At 35.9% G+C, this 19,275-nt stretch overlaps 1 pseudogene; it reads left to right on the top strand.

Annotated features, from left to right (window-relative positions):
* Nucleotides 1-16,621: 16,621 nt before the first annotated feature.
* LOC114038430 lies at nucleotides 16,622-18,030 on the top strand (annotated as a pseudogene).
* The last annotated feature ends 1,245 nt before the right edge of the window (nucleotides 18,031-19,275 follow it).

Here is a 19,275-nt window from a genome sequence, read left to right as displayed (position 1 = left end):
ACCATCTTTCTACTTTATTTAGAGAGTTGGGAGACTATGGATTCAGGATGTTGTATGTCTTGTCAGATTTGGTTATGTTTTTTGTTCTTAACTATTCTTATTACTGTACAGGGGAAGGTTTGGGGTGGGTGGGAATAGAATGTATATTCAGAAGAAAAAAACAAAAGGCCTAAATCAAATGTTAATTTTTGTAATGTTAAAAAAAGAAAGAAAAAAAATTAGTCTCAGCCCATTTTCTGTCTATTTGATGCCTATTTGAAGAACAATTTTAAATATTTTAGAACACTGTAAAAATGTCCATTCATTAGAAAATATCCATTCACTTACTCTATTCATAAAACAAATGACACATCAAAGGTTATTGTAAGTGACTTGAAGAAATGTCACCTGGGTCCTATAGCTCCTATTTTAAGTTAAAAAATGATTTTCTGTTCATAATCCTACTTAGTCTTTATGTCCAAGGTTTATAAAGAATGTGAATTTTTATAGTAGCTTAAATTGTTAATTTTTACATCTTTTTTTGGTTAAGAATCCCATAGATGATGAGGGTAAATTGAATGTACCCTAAACATTCAACATGGAAGGGAAAGTGATATGAATGACAGCATGTTGTAGCATTCAAAATAGTTTGAAGAGTTCACGTATTTTTATTTGAATTATATTAAAATACTCAAACAATATTGTTGAACTTTTCATATTTGTGTAATGAAAATTGAAGTTAAACACTATAAAATTGGATGTTTCAGAGGAATAATGAGGTATTATTTGATCTTTCTTTAATTTGCTAATTTTATATAAAGAAAATAATGAAAATCATTTTAAAGAAGCCCTTGATCCTTTGCCCTAATATAGGCAAAGTAATTATATTTTAATTAAGTTAATACTATTTCCTATATTCAACCTGAAACATTTGTGTAAAGTATGCTCAGTAGTTCATTAGCAATAGCATAATGCATTAATGTGTTCTTGGCAGAGAAGCACTTTTATCATTTTATTTCTTTTATAAAAGTTTTGGGTTCTAAAAGCAATACAGCAAGGAATGCAGGGGTAACTGGTTATATAGGTAAGCCAAAATGATGCAAAATGTAAGCAGAATATACTTTAGAGACTTTATTTTCAAGGGATCCATTTTGGTATGTTCTGGTACAGCTCTTATTTTCCATGGAATAAAGAGTGATGTATACCATAAGATACACAAACATCTTGGAATTATCTTTTCCTTACATTATTTTGTGCAACAACATAAATAATCACATTATAAAGCCTTGCACATAAATGATACTTAGACTTGCCTTTGACCTTCTTGACATTAGAGGTTCCTCAATTACTGACCTATATACTTAGTCATCCAGGACTGGCTTTCTCTCTTCCTTTCACTGTTGTAGAATTTGTCTTTTAAGTTTCCATGAGATAGTTGCGGAAAACCAAGGTTGTTGCTCTAGCAGCTATTTCTGCTATGGCCAGGGTCTTCAGCAGTTTGAGTTAAATGAACTATATCCAGTGATGCAGTAGAGATCTAGATTCTGAAAGATTGAGATGAGAGCTATGAAGAGAGCAGATCTTAGGTACTAAACTATCTCCCTTACATTTTATTACTACTTGTTAGTTGGGTTAGAGAAACTCATTTCTGCCATCACCCTTCTTGCTTTCCTGGTCAATAAATCCTATGACAAGACCCTATACTAATGTGCTTTAATATGAACTGTGGATGTGCATAATCAGGATCCATTTGGCCATAGCACAAAACCTGGTAGGGCAAGAAGGAAAAGGTTTAGGGAATGGATAAAGGAGGGTCTTTTTCCATAGAAGAGTGTCTTCTCTTTTTTATTCACTTAATGTATAATATATACATATAAATTTATGTATAATAAAATATGAGATCATAATATTTCAACTCTTTGAATCTGTGAATCTGAGGAATTATAAACTAAGATACAGGAACATTGATAGAATAAGGGAACATGAATGGTATACAGATTTTATATTTTTATAATATTATGTGTCAGTCCTTAGGTTACTTCTAGACTCAACTACTAAGGGATAGACCATTTAAAAAAAAATAGTTGCCTCTAAGTCTTTGGTCTTGGCACTTGGAAAAATAGTGCAGCAAAAAGAGAGATCTCTGAGTTAGCTAATGGGACTAATGAAACTTTAGGAAGGCAAAATACTAGAAGGCATTTTTGGAAGGCCTTGATCAAGCCATATGAACAGAAATTAACTGTTTGAATAACTGTCACATAGTCGTCGGGTTTGTGGGGGTCACCCCATGTTTACATGAGCATGCAACAATTAGGTAAACAGCCCAAATTTGCTCATGGGACTCGAGTTTTATCTTCTGTATGTCCATAGGAAGACACATTATTTGTCCTGGGGAGAAACACAATATCTGATTTGGTACATCATTATACTCTACTTGAGTTCTAAGCACAGGGACTTTGTCAGTTTTTCACTGGTGCTTGTATGGGGTTAATTTGATAAAAGCCTGAAATTTCCCCTCTGTCCACTAGATCTTGCTCAACCTATAGTTGTCTATACTTATTCACTCATGGACAAGCATTTGGCTCAAGTGGCAGACATTCAGTGATTAGGCTACAACCTTGATCACTGGGAATAGAATTCTGAAGACAACATGGAATATTATTTCTAAAACATGGGCTCACCACTAAACCAATGACTGCTAAGTTTCCTGTATATGTACTTCAGAAAAGCTCAGGAAAGTCAGGCAGCTTCAGGGCCATGGAATCTCAGGCATTAGAGTTGATACAAGTATTTTCTGGATGGAATGGAACTTTTTCAAATGGATCTAACTGTTTCCCTTTAACTAAGGTCTCGGTAGGGAAGTATCAACCACTAGGGCTCCAGAGAAGGAATTAGGGAAAGGGAGGAAACACTGGGAAAGAGAAGAGGGGATAAGTAGGGTATAAATAGATTGTTGGGGAAAAAAAAGAACAAAACTGAAAAAGGAAAAAAAAACAAAGGTTTGTTTAGATTTCAACACCAGCAAAAAAATAACATTTTTACTAATTTTATCCAATTAACTAAAATATTTATTAAAACTTGTTATATATAATGAATAATGGTTATGAAGATGAATATTCCTTTATGAAGTTGTGAAGTATTTTCTTTGTAAAACTTTTAAAGTACTTCTTCAATGTGGAATTATTTTTCAAGTACATACATTAAAAGTTAAAATAATACATATGGACTATATATCTATATAGATAGACATGTTTATCTACAGAGATAGGTATCTAATATATACCTATATAGTTTTTATCATATATATATAAATAGACAAGTCTAGCTATAGTTATAGATATTATCTATAGATCTCTATATCATTTATCTATGATGCAATTCTCATTGTAGAGGAAATGTACAAAACCTTTTTACCATGACTTTAGGAGAACCATATTCTCTTCCCCTTCCAATATTCAAAAATCACCTTAAAGATCAAAGAAACATAGTCTGCAGCATTGACTTTTAGTCTGATTCCATCCCACCATCCAACCCTCCACTGCTGTTCCCCTCCCAATTCTGATAAGATTAGAAACCTCCCACCCAAAAAAGATGGTCTGATGAGATTAATTACAGGTTAAACACTTCCACCTGAAAGTGCCTGATCTTGGGTCAACACCACAGTTACAAAAGTTAAGACATTGTTTGTGCTAAATACCTGACATCCTATCCTTTTTACTCAATCTCCCAAATAAGGATAATGGTTGAGCTGCCTCACCTGATTGGCTCCTTTTGCTGCCCACCCTAAAGCTGTGTAAAACTGTACATATGTATCTCCCTCTGTTCTGCAAAGTTGTTAAGTACTGGGCAACTGCCCCTCATTTGATGCTAATTAAATTTTTTATCTTCTAGCTTTACTTCTTGATTAATTAACTTCTAGTCAAATAGACCTAGATAGAAGAAATCACTCTCCAGAAAGATCTTAGTATCTCTGAGTTGAGGTATTCCCAATATCAAGTAGAAGAAAATGAAAAGAACTAAAAGAAATTGGAGAATTAAATATAGAAAAAAGGAATAGGGAGGGTGTGGGCTGTAAAGTGCAAAAAAAGAAGATTCATGAAATAAAGCAGACTTTTATGAGAAGTATTGATTCCTGGTGCAAAATGTCTAAAGATCTTTAGTAACATCTTTGGGATGGCTTGCTATTTCTCAATAACAGATTTTCCAATGTAATCTGGATGTTTCCCAGGAAGTCTATGAATTTAATTCAGGGAATAAATACATGCTTCCTTTATAAGGATTCAAGAAAATTTTAACAATAGGTAGGAATTTGAAATGTCTGTTTTACTAAGATTGATAATGGAGAGATTTAGCTATTTTTTCAATAGTTAACCTTTTCAGGTAGGGTAGGTCAAATATTATGGATTTTCTTTTTTTTTAACAGTTGTGGGATCTCTGTCATTTTTTTCTATTTGAAAAATAAAGAAGCATAAAACTCTTGAAAAGAAAATCTCAGCAGGGCTTTTCTCTGTGTACTCAGCAGGGGATAACCCCACCTGAGCAAACTCAGTGGCATGACTAAGAGACCAGCTGAGACTGAAAAGTATCCTCAAGACTGAATTTTAAAGAGGGTCACTGAAATTTGAAAGAGGAAAGGACTCAAGGTTCCAATTTCTCTTTGATCCTCAATTTTCTTTGTTTTATGACAATGGCTTCATATATTTTGATCATATTCCATTTTCAGCTTGGCATATCTGGCTTACATTTCTTGTATTTGTCAATGGGAATAAACTGTGCATCAACAGGACAGAAATTGATGCATCGTCATTACTCTGCCAAATGGAAATTATGGGGAGGAGAAAGAGAAGAGCTGGCAATGCCTTCCTTTCAGTCTTTCTGCATTTACCTCTTGTTGGCATTTGGACTCTAGGGTTTTGCTTTTGTAGATTGATTAATCATTCTATGGGAATTGCCTGGGAGAGATCCTTTCCTGTTATGCTTAAAGACCAAAATAAGGGGTTTTTGTTTGTTTTTCTTTTTCTTTTTCTTTTTTTTAGCCTGATCCCCAATTCTTTATTTTCTTTGTGGGAAAACAGTCAACTAAAAGAAGACAAGCATGTGTCACTGAAGACTGAATTAAAACTTGGGAGAACATTCATTAGCCTACTTGCATTCTTTCCTTCTTTCCTAGTATTTCTTATTCTACCACTTTTTTTCCCCTCCACTTCAAGCCTCTAATTAGCCTAGTGGTATGTTAATTATTTTTAACAGTATAATATTAGAAAAGAAAATTGCCATTTCAATCTTAAAAGAATTATATGAAAATTAACAAATTAAACCTGCCTAAAACTTGTAAGGAATAATTGGGAAAATGTTCCAAATGAGATTTTGTAAGATATTTAAGGACATTTTAGTGTAGTAATTTAAAACTGTAGTCCAGACTTCAGAATTTGTAAGGATGTTAAAGCAGAGTGGAAGTACTTTTCTTTTTCTTTCTTTCTTTCTTTTTTTTTTCCCTCTTCATTAACAGTCTTTGGAGGAGCAGAGTGGTAGTGAAGAGAAGAATGTATCATTGCATTCAGGAAAACTGGTTCTAAGTCTGGCCTGAAACATATAAGCTATGCAAACTTGGTCAAGTCACTTAACTTCTAATTACCTCTGGGCAATACTTTAAGGTAATAAATTTGAGAGAAGAGTTGTGAATTTGCATTTATGGAGGGAGTTGCTGCATTAACTTTCTACATTTATAGAAAAGGTTCAAATCAAAACAATATATAAAAAAATATATTTCTGGAATGTTGTAGTTTTATTAAAAAGTAGTATTTGCTATATCCACATATTTTGAATATGAGTCAAATAATTAGCATGAATGAAATTCACTTATCTGTTTTCTAAATATTTAGTGATCACACTGAACATACTTTATTCAAATACAAAAAACAGAATCTGGGAGACTACTAAATATATACTCAACAGATACAAATGTATAAATGTGTGTGCATTAAAATAAACACAAAGTGAAATGTAATGGAAGTATGTGTGTATATATTTATAAACCAGTACTTTTTTCCCCCTAATCTTTGTATCAAATAAGTGACGAAGATCAGAGAACTAAGATATATTGGATATAAACACATATATAAAAACATAAGACATTCCCCAATAGATAAGTAGTGAAAGAATAGGAACACATCATTCTCAAGACAATAGCAAACTATTAACAGTAATATGAATTTAATCAATAATCACTAGAAATGAGTAAGTCATCATAATTTTCAAGTATTAGGAGGTTCTCCATTATGTTTTGGATATGATTTACAGTTATATAGAAGTTATCTCTCTTTTCATATGGTGTTAACATTTGTCTGTTTCAGGACCCTTTTGCAGGGATCAGCATCTACTATTAGTTGTCTACTCCTTTCTCTGACCAGAATTAAATGATCTTGCTCTTGGTTTTAATTGCAGATAAACATTTTTGAAGCAAATGAGGTTGATTCCTCCTCAGAAGTCTTTATCTACTCTTAAAATTATTATTGGTCCAACTTGGGGACTAAAACTGGGAAATAACTCATTTGATTAGGATATTAGGGACAAAGGAATTCTCTATTATGAATTTTATTCTTGTTACTACACTATTTTCAATGGAACAAGACTGACTTACTTCAGCAAAGATTATGGTTGAGAAAGTTCTCTTCCTTTCAGTTGTCACCTGAAGAAACAGTTTTAGCACACTGAATAGATAATTTTCAATACTGATTTACTGTTTACATATAATTTACTTATAAGTTTGTTCATTTATTTGTTAATTAATGAATTTAATTTTTTACTTTACTCATTGTTCATTTGTTTCTATTATTGGAGGGAACACCTCCTAATATTAATCAGACAAAGAAGAATAGAGTTGTTGACTGGATGAGTTGAGCTTTCTTTTTTGGTCTGGACCTGTGATTTCCTTGGTATAGGAAACTTCTGGAGATGATGAGGCAGCTTTCTAAATAAATGCAGATGAATAACAGTTCTTCAACACATATTTTTAAAGATTCACTTGGAGGCCTAAGGGGTTAAAGGACTTTCCTAAATCTAAGGTGCCTTTCCAGCTTTTTTTTTTTTAATTTTTTAAACTACATTATTATTTCAGCAATATAGGTAGTTCAGGTAAGGTACTCCCTCTACTAATTCAGATTTATACCTCATCTTCAAATTGCAGTCTTAAAGTTACTTTGAATTATGACTGATCTCTCAGTTGCCAAATCTAAAGGCCTTTTCTTCAATCCTCATTTGTTTCAATCTTTCTTTAGTTTTTGATACTTGTTGATCACTCTCTTCTCCTTGATACTCATTTCTCTCTAGGTTTTCTTGACATTGCTTCCATTTCTCCTACCTGTGAAAGCACTTGTTAAGACTCACTTTTACTGGCTTTTGATCCAGCTTGTACCTCCAAGCCTTGGGTATCCCCAGGGGCTCTGTATTGGGCCTTCTTCTCTTTACCTGTTTACTGTTTCTTGGTGATCTCCTTAGTTCCCATGGATTTAACAGTTTCTCTATATAAATGGTTCTGAGATTTTTTTTTTTGTCTATCCTTAACCTCTTTCTTAAGAGCCTATTGGAAATCTGGAACTCAGTGTCCCATAGACATCTTAAATTCAACACATGTTCAAAACTGATCTCATTTTCTGTCCTCCTAACTACCTTCATTTTTTCCAAATTCTCTGTTGCTGTTAAGGGTATTAACCTTCCAACCAATAACACAGATATATCATCCTTGACTCCTAATTCTCTCTCACCACCTCCTATATCCAATCAGTTGTCAAGTTCTGTTATGTCTATGTTCATAATTTGTGTCTTATATGCCCCATTTTCTCCTCTGGCACTATTACCAACCTGATACAGGATCTCATCACCTCATCCCTGGACTAATGCAGTAGCCTTCTCCTTGGTCTCCTTACCTCATCTCTCTCCTCTTCAGGTTTTCTTCCACTCAGCCACAGAATGATAATCCTAAACTATAGATCTAACCATTTCATCCTCATATTCAATCAATTCCAATGGTTTCCTATCACCTCTACGATCAAATACAAAATCCTCTTTTTGGCATTCAAAGCCCTTTATAATCTTGCTCCCTTTCAATCTTTCTTAACTTCTGGGAAGGAGTAATAGAAAACATTTCTCCTACCCATATACTTTTCAAAACAGTAATTCTAGATACCCTTGATATTCCTTTCACAAAACTCTCTATTCTGACTTAGGCATTTTCACTAACATATAGATGTCTCTCAAGACTAGAATTCTATCCCTCCTCATATTCATCTCTTGACATCTCTGGCTTTTTTAAAATCTCAGGTAAAGTCTCACTGCAAGAAGTCTTTCCCATTCTCCATTGATACTAGCAGCTCCCATGTGTTGATTATTTCTAATTTATTCTGCACACATTTTCTTTATAAATAGTTGTTTGCATGCAATCTCCCCCACTAGATTGTAGGCTATATGAGAGCAGAGACTATTTGTAGCATTTCTTCAAATCCCAAGTGGTTAGCACAATGCTTAGTTGGTGCTTTGAAAGCTTCTTTATTTGAATTTTTCACTGTGAAAGTTCCCTGGGACCCCAAGATGTTAATTGATTTGCCTTGGGCCACAAAACCAGGATTTTATCAGAGGTTGGACTGGAATCCAGGTCATTTTGGCTCTAAAGCCAGTACTCTATCCACTAGGCCAAGATTCTTCTCTATTTTTTTTCATAGAATTAAAATAATTCATCTGGTCACCAGCTTAGGAAATGACTTGAATATAGCAGTGGAAGTTGACATTTAGGTAGTGCAAATGACTGAAATAAGTACTGAATTTGGGCTTAAAAAGTCCAAGATGTGGGTCACAATTATATTTCCTAGTTTGTAAACTTGGTTTTCTTTCTCAGTCTTCATTTTCTCATTTATATAAATAAAACAAAATATTCTATTATCTGTTTGCCTCATAGAGTTATGTCAGGACAGCCAGATGATGTTATACTGATATAAATAAGATATTGTTATTGTTAGAAATGTATTTCAGTATAATGAGCTTTTCATTCTCAACTCAAAACTTCTAACACAGTCCAAAATTGTGGTTAATATATTTAAAATTTTCTCTAATTTATCCATTTGTAAAATCATTCTTTCAGGGGTAGCTTCATGAACCATATATATTTGCAAATGACTCTGAGATACTCATTTAAAAAGACCATGCCCTCAACCTTAACAGACCACTTCCAGCCTTGGGCTATCTAGACAGAAGAATCTGTCTCCACCCAAACCTGAGCAAAACACAATGGAGCTTCCATAACTTTGATTAAATCAATTCAGGCTTGGGGTTTCGCCAGGATAAGGAGACTAAAAGCGATCTCATTATCAATAATGTGCTTCTGAAGAAGCAACTGAACTTAAAGTCAGGACATTGAAAGAAGGGGGTTGGGGGAGGGGAGCTCTGAGTCTCCAAGATAAAGATTACTAAGAAAAATCATTTTTTACATTATCTATACATATGTGTGTGTACACATATCTATATCATGTCTATTATAAATTAGAATAAATCAAAAGAGGGAAGGCACTAGGATTAAAGTTAAGTGGGAATGACTTCTCAAAGAAGTTGGAATTTTTTAGCTGGAACTTGAGGGAGGCCAGAGAAGCCAGGAGGTATAGAAGAGGAAGAAGAGAATACTAGGTAAAGGGACAGCTAGAGAAAATATTCCCACTGGTGATGTAGTTAGTAACTTATGAGAGGAATAGCAAGGAAGTCAGTATCACTGAATTGCAGAGTATGTAGGGATGGCTTCTAAAGTTTCTTGAAGCTCTAAATGTGTGTTACTAGTATCAAAAGGGAGGAGAGATTTGAACCCATGTCCTTTTAATTCCAAAGCTAGTATTCTTGCTATTATGCCATACTGATGTTGTTCCTCATTGTAATTGTTTAGATTTCACATTTTTATACTGAAGCCAGCTTGTACTAGCTCAGAGACAATTGTTAAATTTTCAGTGTGAGCATTTATACCTCAGAAATTGGCAAACACTACATGTCATGGCATGATATATTATTTTGTCATTCATATAGATTTAAGAAAGTGATATAGAAAATGTTAATAATGAAGATTAATCTTAAAAGTGTGCTGTGTATGTATTTTCCCCCTCAAATAGCTAGTTGTTAAATATTTACCAGCACATACTGGGGGTCAGGTCATGAAAGACTTGAATGCCAAATACAGATGGTTCTTGCTTTACAGAAATTTGCATTATTCAAGACCTATAAATGAAATAAGAATGTTTAGGGGAATGTGTTATGTTTTCATTAAATACATAAAGAATTTTGAAAGAAATCTGCATTCAAAAAAAAAACCAAAACAAAACACAACTAAGTTAACTTTACTGTATAGTACTGTGTTCTCTCTCTCTCTCTGTTCTTCCAGTGCCAAGAGAATAGACCTTTGCCTTTCTCTCCCCACTGGCCTTGTGTCTGGCCCCCACTTGTTTGTGTTCCATCTGTCCCTACTTGGGCCTGTCTATGGCTCCATGTGTTGCCTATCCTTTTCCATCTGTGTCTATGTAAAGCTCCTATGTGTCTACCCGCTATGTGTTCTTCCTCTCAGTTCTGACCAAGCCCCCATATGCTGGCCCTAGACCCCTTGAGTTTTTCCTCCATTTGCTGTGCCTGGCCCTCACGTGTCCTTGTACTCTGTGCCAATCCTCTCTCTTCAGAGTGTGTGTGTAGCTCCCGTCCTCTCTGCTTCTCTCCTTTTCCCCTGTCCTTGGGCAAATTTGAATTTGTAAAAATCACTTTAAGTAGAGGTCTGCTGAACAGTCTACTCACATAAAGGAAGAACTTAGTGTACAGAATTTTAAATTTGATCATGGATGTGATATGGAATAAATGGAGTTAATTAAACAGGGGAGGGGGGAAGAGTGGGTGACATGTTCAGACTTACTCTTTAGAAAGATCACTTTGATAGCTGATTCTTCAGAGGATGTATTGTTATGAGGAGAAAGCTGAGGCAGGCATAGTAGACAGCAGACTATTGTAATAGTCTAGGTGAAAGATAATGACACCCTGTATTTGGATAGAAGGAGTGTCTGTCACTGGAGAGAAGTGTTCTTCATTGTAGGAATGAGGAACACTGGTCCATAATGAGGAACACTGGCATGTAAAAGAGATGTCACAAAAGCAGAAATGAGAGACCCTGAAAACTGATTGCATATGGGTTTGTGATTGTGTGTATGTGTGTGTGTGTGTGTGTGTGTGTGTGTGTGTGATAGAGAGAAGAGAGATGAATCAAAGATGACCTCTAGGTAATAGGCCTGGGTGACTGGGAAGATGGCAGTACTATTAATAGACTAAGGAAGTTAGAGGGAACATTTAGAGGGAGAATGATTATATGTTCAGTTCTGAACACATTGTGTTTAAGATGTCAGTAAGATATCTAGTTTCAAATGTCTAGAAAGCAGTAGGAAAAGCAAGTCTGGAGATTAGGAAAGAGATTAGGGTTGGATAAGCAGATTTGAGAGTCATCAACATATAGATGACAACTGAATCCTTGGGAGCTGATGAGATCAATAAGTGAAATAACACAGAAATAAAAGAGAACAGGGCCCATGATAAATCCTTGGAGTACACTAACCTTTAGGATGTGTGATTTGGATGAAAATTCATCAGAGACTGAGAAGGAGCAGTTAGAGAGGGAGGAGAAGAACCAGGATAGATTAGTATCAAAGGAGCATAGAGAGAAGAGAGTATCAAGCAAATGAGGGTGATTGACAACGTGAATTGCTTAAGAGAGGTCAAGAAGGATGAGGACTGAGAAAAGACCATTAGATATGGCAATTGAGAGAAGTGAATGGTAATTTGGAAAGAACAATTTCAGTTGCATAATGAGGCCAGACTATAGAGAATTATAAGAGAGTAAGAAATTAATGAAAGTATTGATTATTTACTTCCTTCTCAAGTTCCTTGACCCCAAAGGGAAGAATGATATATGAACATAGATAATGGGGAACAAAGAGAAAGAGAGAACCAGAGAACAAGAACATATCACATTAATGTATAACATCTTGGGGGAAAATAGAACAACTTGAGAGAATGACCAACCTCAGTAGGTTCTAAGGTGAGCAGTAATGCATTAAGCTTTCCTTCTTAAATCATATAATTTACTTGGACTATGAGACAATGGAAATAAAGGATCATCACAAAAAAACAAAGAATTGAAAAGGACTCAAGGATAATAGGTACAACTACTTGTGGGAGTTGCAATAGGACCAGACAAAACAACCTTTTCTGGAAGAATAGGGAAAAATACCATACTGTTGGGGGGGGAGGAACAAGGTGGAGGGGAGTGGGTAAGAAAGAAGAATAGTAGTTGGACAGAGGGAAGACGTTTAGTATTCTGGATAAGCTCTATACTAAGTATTTTGGGGGCCATCTACAGTTGTCCTGATCTATGTCACTGGACCCAGATGGCTCCAGAGGAGAGAGTGAGGTTGATGACTTTGCACAGACCTCCCTCACTTAATTCCAATTCACTTGCAAATCATGACATATCCTTCCTGATGTCATGTTTCTTTTTGAGAATGAAGGACAAACCACCTGTGAGTAGTAGTAGCTGCCCCACTGGGAACCCAACTGGCCAGTTCCACTTGGAAATGCAGCTCACTCCTCCCTCCCTCTTTCCTTTCCTTCTTTCTTTCCTTCCTTCACTCTTTTTCCTCTATGCACATAGGGAATCATACCCTTACCTGTGGGTGTTCTGCTGAGAGGAATATAAATTTTGATCATTGAAACCTAGCAATATATCTTGGGGTTTACAGCTAGATTTATTTTTTATGGACTATGCCTTAAATCCAAATCACTCTGGCTCTCACTGACTGGCCCACAGTAGATGCCAGTCCAAGCCTTACTTGGTTATTGTTTGGATTCTGATGGCTCAATGAGTTTAAATAGAAATTATTTTATTTTGGACAGAAACCCTGAGGTTCTTCCCCTTTCAGACTGATTTTATTTTATTTTATTTTATTTTGATTAGGTAAAAGAGGCCATTCTTTGCCTCATTTTTACTTAGCCTTAATCACTGAATGGATGTTGCCTCAGGCAAGCTGAGACCTGGGAAAGAGCTGTCCTGATCTATATCATGCCACTGGACCTAGATGGCTTTGAAGGAGAGAGTGAGACTGGTGACTTTGCACAGTCCTCTCTAACTTAAATCCAATTCACTTTAAGTCATGAAATCTTCCTGAAGTCATTGTCCTCTTTGAAAAGCAAGGACAGATAACAACAACAAGAGCTGTAACAGTCCAACCAGGGAAAACTGTGGTCTTTTTGCTGCATTGGCAATGGCCAAAGGGATATCCTTGAATGGGCAAGATCTTACTTTATGTACTCATAATGAGAACTTCAATGATTTCTTAGAAAAGGATGAAAATTCACTTAAATTCTATTCAATACCAAAAATACCCAACAATTAAACACCTGCTGCATACAAGAAACATAGTTGTTTGAATGATCAAAGTATTTGTATATGTACACACACAAAAATAACACAGAAATGAATATTCCAATGGGCTATGAGACAATGGAAATAGTGCCAACTGCCCCATTGTGCTTGTGGATTTAGCTATAAACACTGCTGCAAGCAAGATGGCAATCTTTTTTTTTTTAAATTAAACTGGATCTATATATACTTAGATATCTTACAAAGTAATTAAAGGAAGCAACTAATTTACTGTAATGTTTTATGCTTTTTTAAAAAGACATTATGTGTTGTCTTCAGATCATTAATTGATAATCACTTTGTTTTTTTGATGTTTTGCAGAAACAGGTGGCATCTTACTCAACAGCTTGAATTTTTAAATTAGCTTCTTTTTGTGACACAACAAAATGTTTTCCAGGTGATTTAATTTAAATCTGAAGGAGATTGCTCCTTGATAAATTTAGTTGCATTAGATACAACCTGTAACAGTAAATTCCTATCAATAAATGCAGTAGCATGTAATTTTACAAAGACAATATGAGTAAATGACTGCTTTCTTACCAATTCTACCAGTGCGTATTTAGAACGAAAGACAAGGTATTATCTTCATATTTTGAAATTCTATAATCATTGACAATTAACATTCTTCCAGGCTTCAGTTTTACTTTTTTAACATTTAATAGTATTTTATTTTTTTTCCAATTACATGTAAAGGTAGTTTTCAACATTCATTTTCTTAAGATTTTGAGTTCCAAATTTTTCTTTCTCCCTCCTTCCCTTCCCGCCCTCTTACTTTTCTTGTCTGTGAAATAAGAAAAGTATTTGCAACACCAATATCAGAAGGTAGTTCTAAGAAAAAGGCTTTACAAACCTTGAAGTGTTATTTAAATGGGACATCATATTGCTGTTATCATTGTTGTTGTTGTTATTACCATTGATCCAGAATCAAAGTTCTGAATTTACAACTGAGTTCTATCTTGAGACCATCTCACAGAAATGTTACTTTGGCTCATGCTCCCACCCTGTGGTTTCCCTGGGAACATCAGAATTACACTTGGGTCAATGTTTCAAAATTAGAGGTTCTTGACCTTGTGTTTGTGAACTTAAAAAGAATATAGACTTTGATACTTATATTTCAATATATAAAAAGAATATGGACTTTGATACCTATATTTCAAATAGATAGCTGTCATGATTAATGCAAGTTTGAATAATGTGAAATTTGATTTAGTTAAAATTTTAAAATACCAGGCTGCATTTAATTCAAGCTAAAATTTAAAGTATGAGCTAGGTGAGGGTTTTTCAACACACCACTAGTTATTAATTTCTACTTTCTATAATCAGTGCATGGATCTTATGTGCTTGCACATACTGCATTATCAAAATTTGTTACCTTTTAAAAAAAATCTTTAATAAATTGGACAAAATGAAAAATATTTCAAGTAGAAAGACTGCTAATGTTAAAAAAAAGGTTTGTTATTACATTAGAACAAAAAAATGACTTTAAAGTGTTCATAATATGTCAGAAATAGTATGGGATCTTAGAATGCCTCATTCTATGGAATGAAATATTTATAAAATATACAGGCAAAATTAAAAAGAAAAAGAAAAAGTTACATCAGCTTTTCATGGCTTGAAAGCAACTACAGGAAATAGAAGTGTTATAATGATGGAAATACAGTCTCTTTTAAAATGCCTTCCTCTTAGAGAAGTCAATCAGGCAAAAAATGTCAAGTTTAAGATCTGAAAGAAAATGAAAATGAAGTGGATAGTGAAGTGTGGTTTGGTTTGATAGCTTTAAAAACTGAATTCAGTTGCATAATATTAAAGTTACTGGAGAGTCATTGCAGATGAGGACAAACCAACTGAACATCCTGATGTTTTGAAGAAAATAATCAAAGGTGCATACATTGATCAACAAATTTTTAATGTGAACTGGGATTACTCTGGAAAAGGATATGTTCCAGAATATGTTTTTCTAAGAAAGAAAAAAAAATCTGTACTTAAAATGTTTAAGAATCTCCTAACACTTTCATTGCAGAAAAGATTTTTAAATTAAAGCCAATGTTTGTTTACCTAACTCAAAATTCTTACACTCTGAGAAACTGCAACCATTAATTGCTTTCAGTTCTTTTGCAGTAAAGAAAGAAAGAAAGTATGGGTGACTTGAAACTGCTTTTTTGAAGACTGGTTTCCAAATTATTTTAGCCCAGCTGTTTAAAAGTATTGCAAGGACAACAATAACGTACAAATTATTACTGATTTTAGATAACACCCCTAAGTCATCCAAGTATCTCTGTTCATTGTATGAAAAATTTGAAGATGCAAATTCATTATGTGAATTTGTATTTGTAGGAAAATTTAAAAAAAGAGAAGACATTTCAATCAAACTATAATAATGATGATTCCATCAAATCATCAGTGTATTCTTACCTTTAGGTATGATATTCAGTAATTTTATTTTTTAAAATTTACTTTCTATAATTATTCTATTGTAACAGATTCTTTTGTAACAAATCAATCAGATATATTTTCTTATTGTTTGCTGTTTTATTACATTAATAAGCAAATAAAAAACTTATTTTAAAAATTTTTCTTGCATATTTCCATTGGGCTGGAAATAATTGTCATATTCTATATAGAATTGTAACTTCAGATAACGCAAATTCAAATACTGTGACCACTTATGAGGATTTACCTGTACTTTACTTCTTGAGGATACTAGTGCAGTGGGGCTATATTAGAGAAAAATGGAATAAGAAATGCATGATGTGAAGGTTTTAGATGATATACAATCCTCAGTACCATCAGGAATATCATTTTTATATGAGATTTATGAGCTAGGAGATAGGATAAGCACTAAGTAATATAAAAATGAACCTAATTGTGTACTAATAAAGAAGAAACGAACCATCAGGAGGCCCCCAGTTTTTTTTGTTTTAATATATTTTAAATGTTTCTATTATGAAATCTGTTGTCTATAAAGTCACATCTCTGGGGAAAGGATGAGTTATCTGAAGATCATTGGAGAGTATTTGAAGTTATAGCTTGACAAGGAGCTTTGAGGAACAAGAGTCAGGAGCAAGGCACAAAAAACGTTTGGTTCAAAGTTCGTTGGATCCATGATGTGTTGTCTCAGTTCTGGCTACTGAGCTAGAGAACGGGTATTGCAGACTCAAGGGTATGAGTTTGAGAAGTAAGAAGTTGAGGGGAAATAGCATGGAATCTTTGAAGCTATTTCAGTTGGTCCTGTGTCCACATGGACCCTAAAGAATTGGAGATTCAGGTGCCAGTCTAGGGAACATAGGTGAGATGATAAATTAACCATAAATGGTTAGACCATACGATACCCCGACCCCCAGCCCCAGCGATCCCGCCCCAAGTCCAGCTGTCTGCTAGTGTAGGTCCCGGCGAGCCCGTGGCTTCACCGCAGATCCCTACCCTCCTCTCCCAGTCCATGGGCGCCTTGGGCACGGGCTAGCTCCCACGGGCACTGCTCTTTGCCCTGGGGCTGAGCTCCCCGACGCGTGTCCGCGCCCAGGATGCCGTCGCGCCGGCCCAGCATGTTGCTCCAGCTTGGGCCAAAGCCCCCGCGTCGGCCGCTGACTCGCAGTCGGCCCTTGGGTACCTGTTGGAGCTGGACTGGCAGAGCGCAGACGGCACGGGCGCCCGACAGAGAACAGCATCTTCTGTGCCAACGCCATGAGGTTGTTGAGGCCCGTGGGCCGCCGCGCGCTTACCCCCCGACGCCCCTGGTACGTGCAAACCCTAGACTTCCCGCTTCAGCCAAACCGTTGAGTGGACCAGCTGCTGAAGGCTGCTGTCCGAAGGCTCCCTAGCCTCCGTCTGTCTCACTCCTATCTCTCCTGCCACGTGAAGCCAAGGGCCCACAAGAGCGCCTTGCTCCTGGGAGGAGGCTCCTGGGCTTTGCTCTGCCCGAAACCTGGGTAGAGATGGATCTCACCAATTACATTCAGCAGCAAGACTGACCTCAGAAGGGGAGGATAGCCCTTCACATCCAAGTCAGGTGTCAGCAGCAAGAAACGATCGGGCCTTGGGTGGAGGCAGACATTGGCCACTGACACTGCTTTCCTGGTTCGGTATTTCAGCAATACCTTGAACAGTGTGCCACGAATTGGGCTGCAAGAACTTTTGGTGGGGGAGCTAGGGGAAGCCGATCCTTTTTCCCTGGCCCTGTAAGTCCGTCAGGTGGGCCTCGTGGGATCTGAGGCATCTGGCAGTTCACCGTAGCAGACCCAGTGTTCTCTCCACCCTTTCTAGATTAGCTTCTATCAGCTGGGCTGGGAGAACTGGATCATCGCCCTCTACTTGTAAAGCTTCAACTGCTGCAAGGGAGGCTGTCCAAGGGTGCTACACTCTGGCGTCTGCTCACCCAGCAATGCCATCATTCAGAACCTTAACAATGAGCTTTTGAAGAGAAGTATCCACGGCCCTAGTGAGACCTTTGCAAGTACACGGGCATTAGTGTCCTGCAGATTGAGGCCAGTGGCAGCATCCTGCACAAAGAATATGAGGACATGATTGCCCAGTCCTGTACCTGCAAGTGTACACGGAGGCCAGGAGGCTCCTGATTGCTGGATGCTATTGCTCTTAAGGTGCAGCACTCCTTTCACCAATCCCCAGACTCTTTACCTGCTCTCCTACCCCCACTCCACCAGGCATAGTCATTCTTTCTCTGATGCTCACCTTACTTTTGTTCCCACAATTGATCTGGATAAAATTTTTTCTTCATAGAAACCATTCATAAAAAAGAAGATGGCTCTGGAGTGAGAATGAACTTCTAGAGGCCAGAAACTTTTCTCTTTCTACCAAGTTATAGGATTCTCCTGTTAGTTACTGATTAATCAAAAAAAAAAAAATGATTAAGCACTTGCTATGTGCCAGGCATCATTGAACTAAGTGATGGAGATACAAAAAAAAAAAAAAAAAAAAAGTTGAATCACAACTAGAAACTGAGAACTTGACCTAACATTTTCTTTTCCCTCCCCCTCCAAGTAGCAATCTTTGGAGACATTATTGGGACTTAGAAAAGAAAATGGAGAACTCAAAGATTGTTATTTAGTTCTTCTTTCTACTTTATTTGAATATAGGAACAGGATTAACTGTTAATACAAGTGCTAATTTGTGAATGTACTTTTTTGTTAGGTTATGAGCTTTGTTTTTTGGTCATTTTAGGTGCCTATTATTTCTCCTGAGACACAGCAGTAGAGAGCTGACTTTGAAGTCAGGAAGTTCTAAGTTCAAGTATGACTTTTGACACAATCTGACTGTGAAAATTGCTTAGTCATTTGACCTCTTAGTTACCCAGAAAACTCTTTAAAACTCTATTAGTTATAGAGAATGGTCAATTCCACATTTATAGCTATCCAAGTAACTCCCTTCATTGATAAAATCACTGACTAGATTTAAAAAAAAAAAAACTTTCATGTAGTTGTGAATAATACCCCCACTGACACCTACATTAAGTAGAAGAAGAAAATGAAGAAACAGTACACAAATAAAAATCTGTGCCCCCTCCCTTCAGAAGGATTAAACCTAGTTCAGAAAGCAGCAGAAAAAAAAAAAACAAGAAGTTGTCCTAGAAATAAAGTTCTGAAATTTGCTAGTATAAGAAAAATGAGGGTTCCTGATACAGCATGGTCCAGTCTGCATTACAGTATCCTGGATTGTCTCTATTCTTTGTATTTTTCTGTCTTGTTATGCTTTACAGGTCTAAGGCCAGTTTTTACCAGGTGTATAGATAATTGTGGAATCGCATATAAATCGAAAGCAATCTCAGGTTGAACTGTGAGGTACATTGCCACAGGTTTTCTAGC

The sequence above is a fragment of the Vombatus ursinus genome, unplaced genomic scaffold (assembly GCF_900497805.2).
Source record: "Vombatus ursinus unplaced genomic scaffold, bare-nosed wombat genome assembly UNPS02011014.1, whole genome shotgun sequence".
NCBI classification, from domain to species: Eukaryota; Metazoa; Chordata; class Mammalia; order Diprotodontia; family Vombatidae; genus Vombatus; species Vombatus ursinus.
Note: the sequence above shows the minus strand (reverse complement) of the source record. Positions and strands in the feature narration are given on the sequence as shown.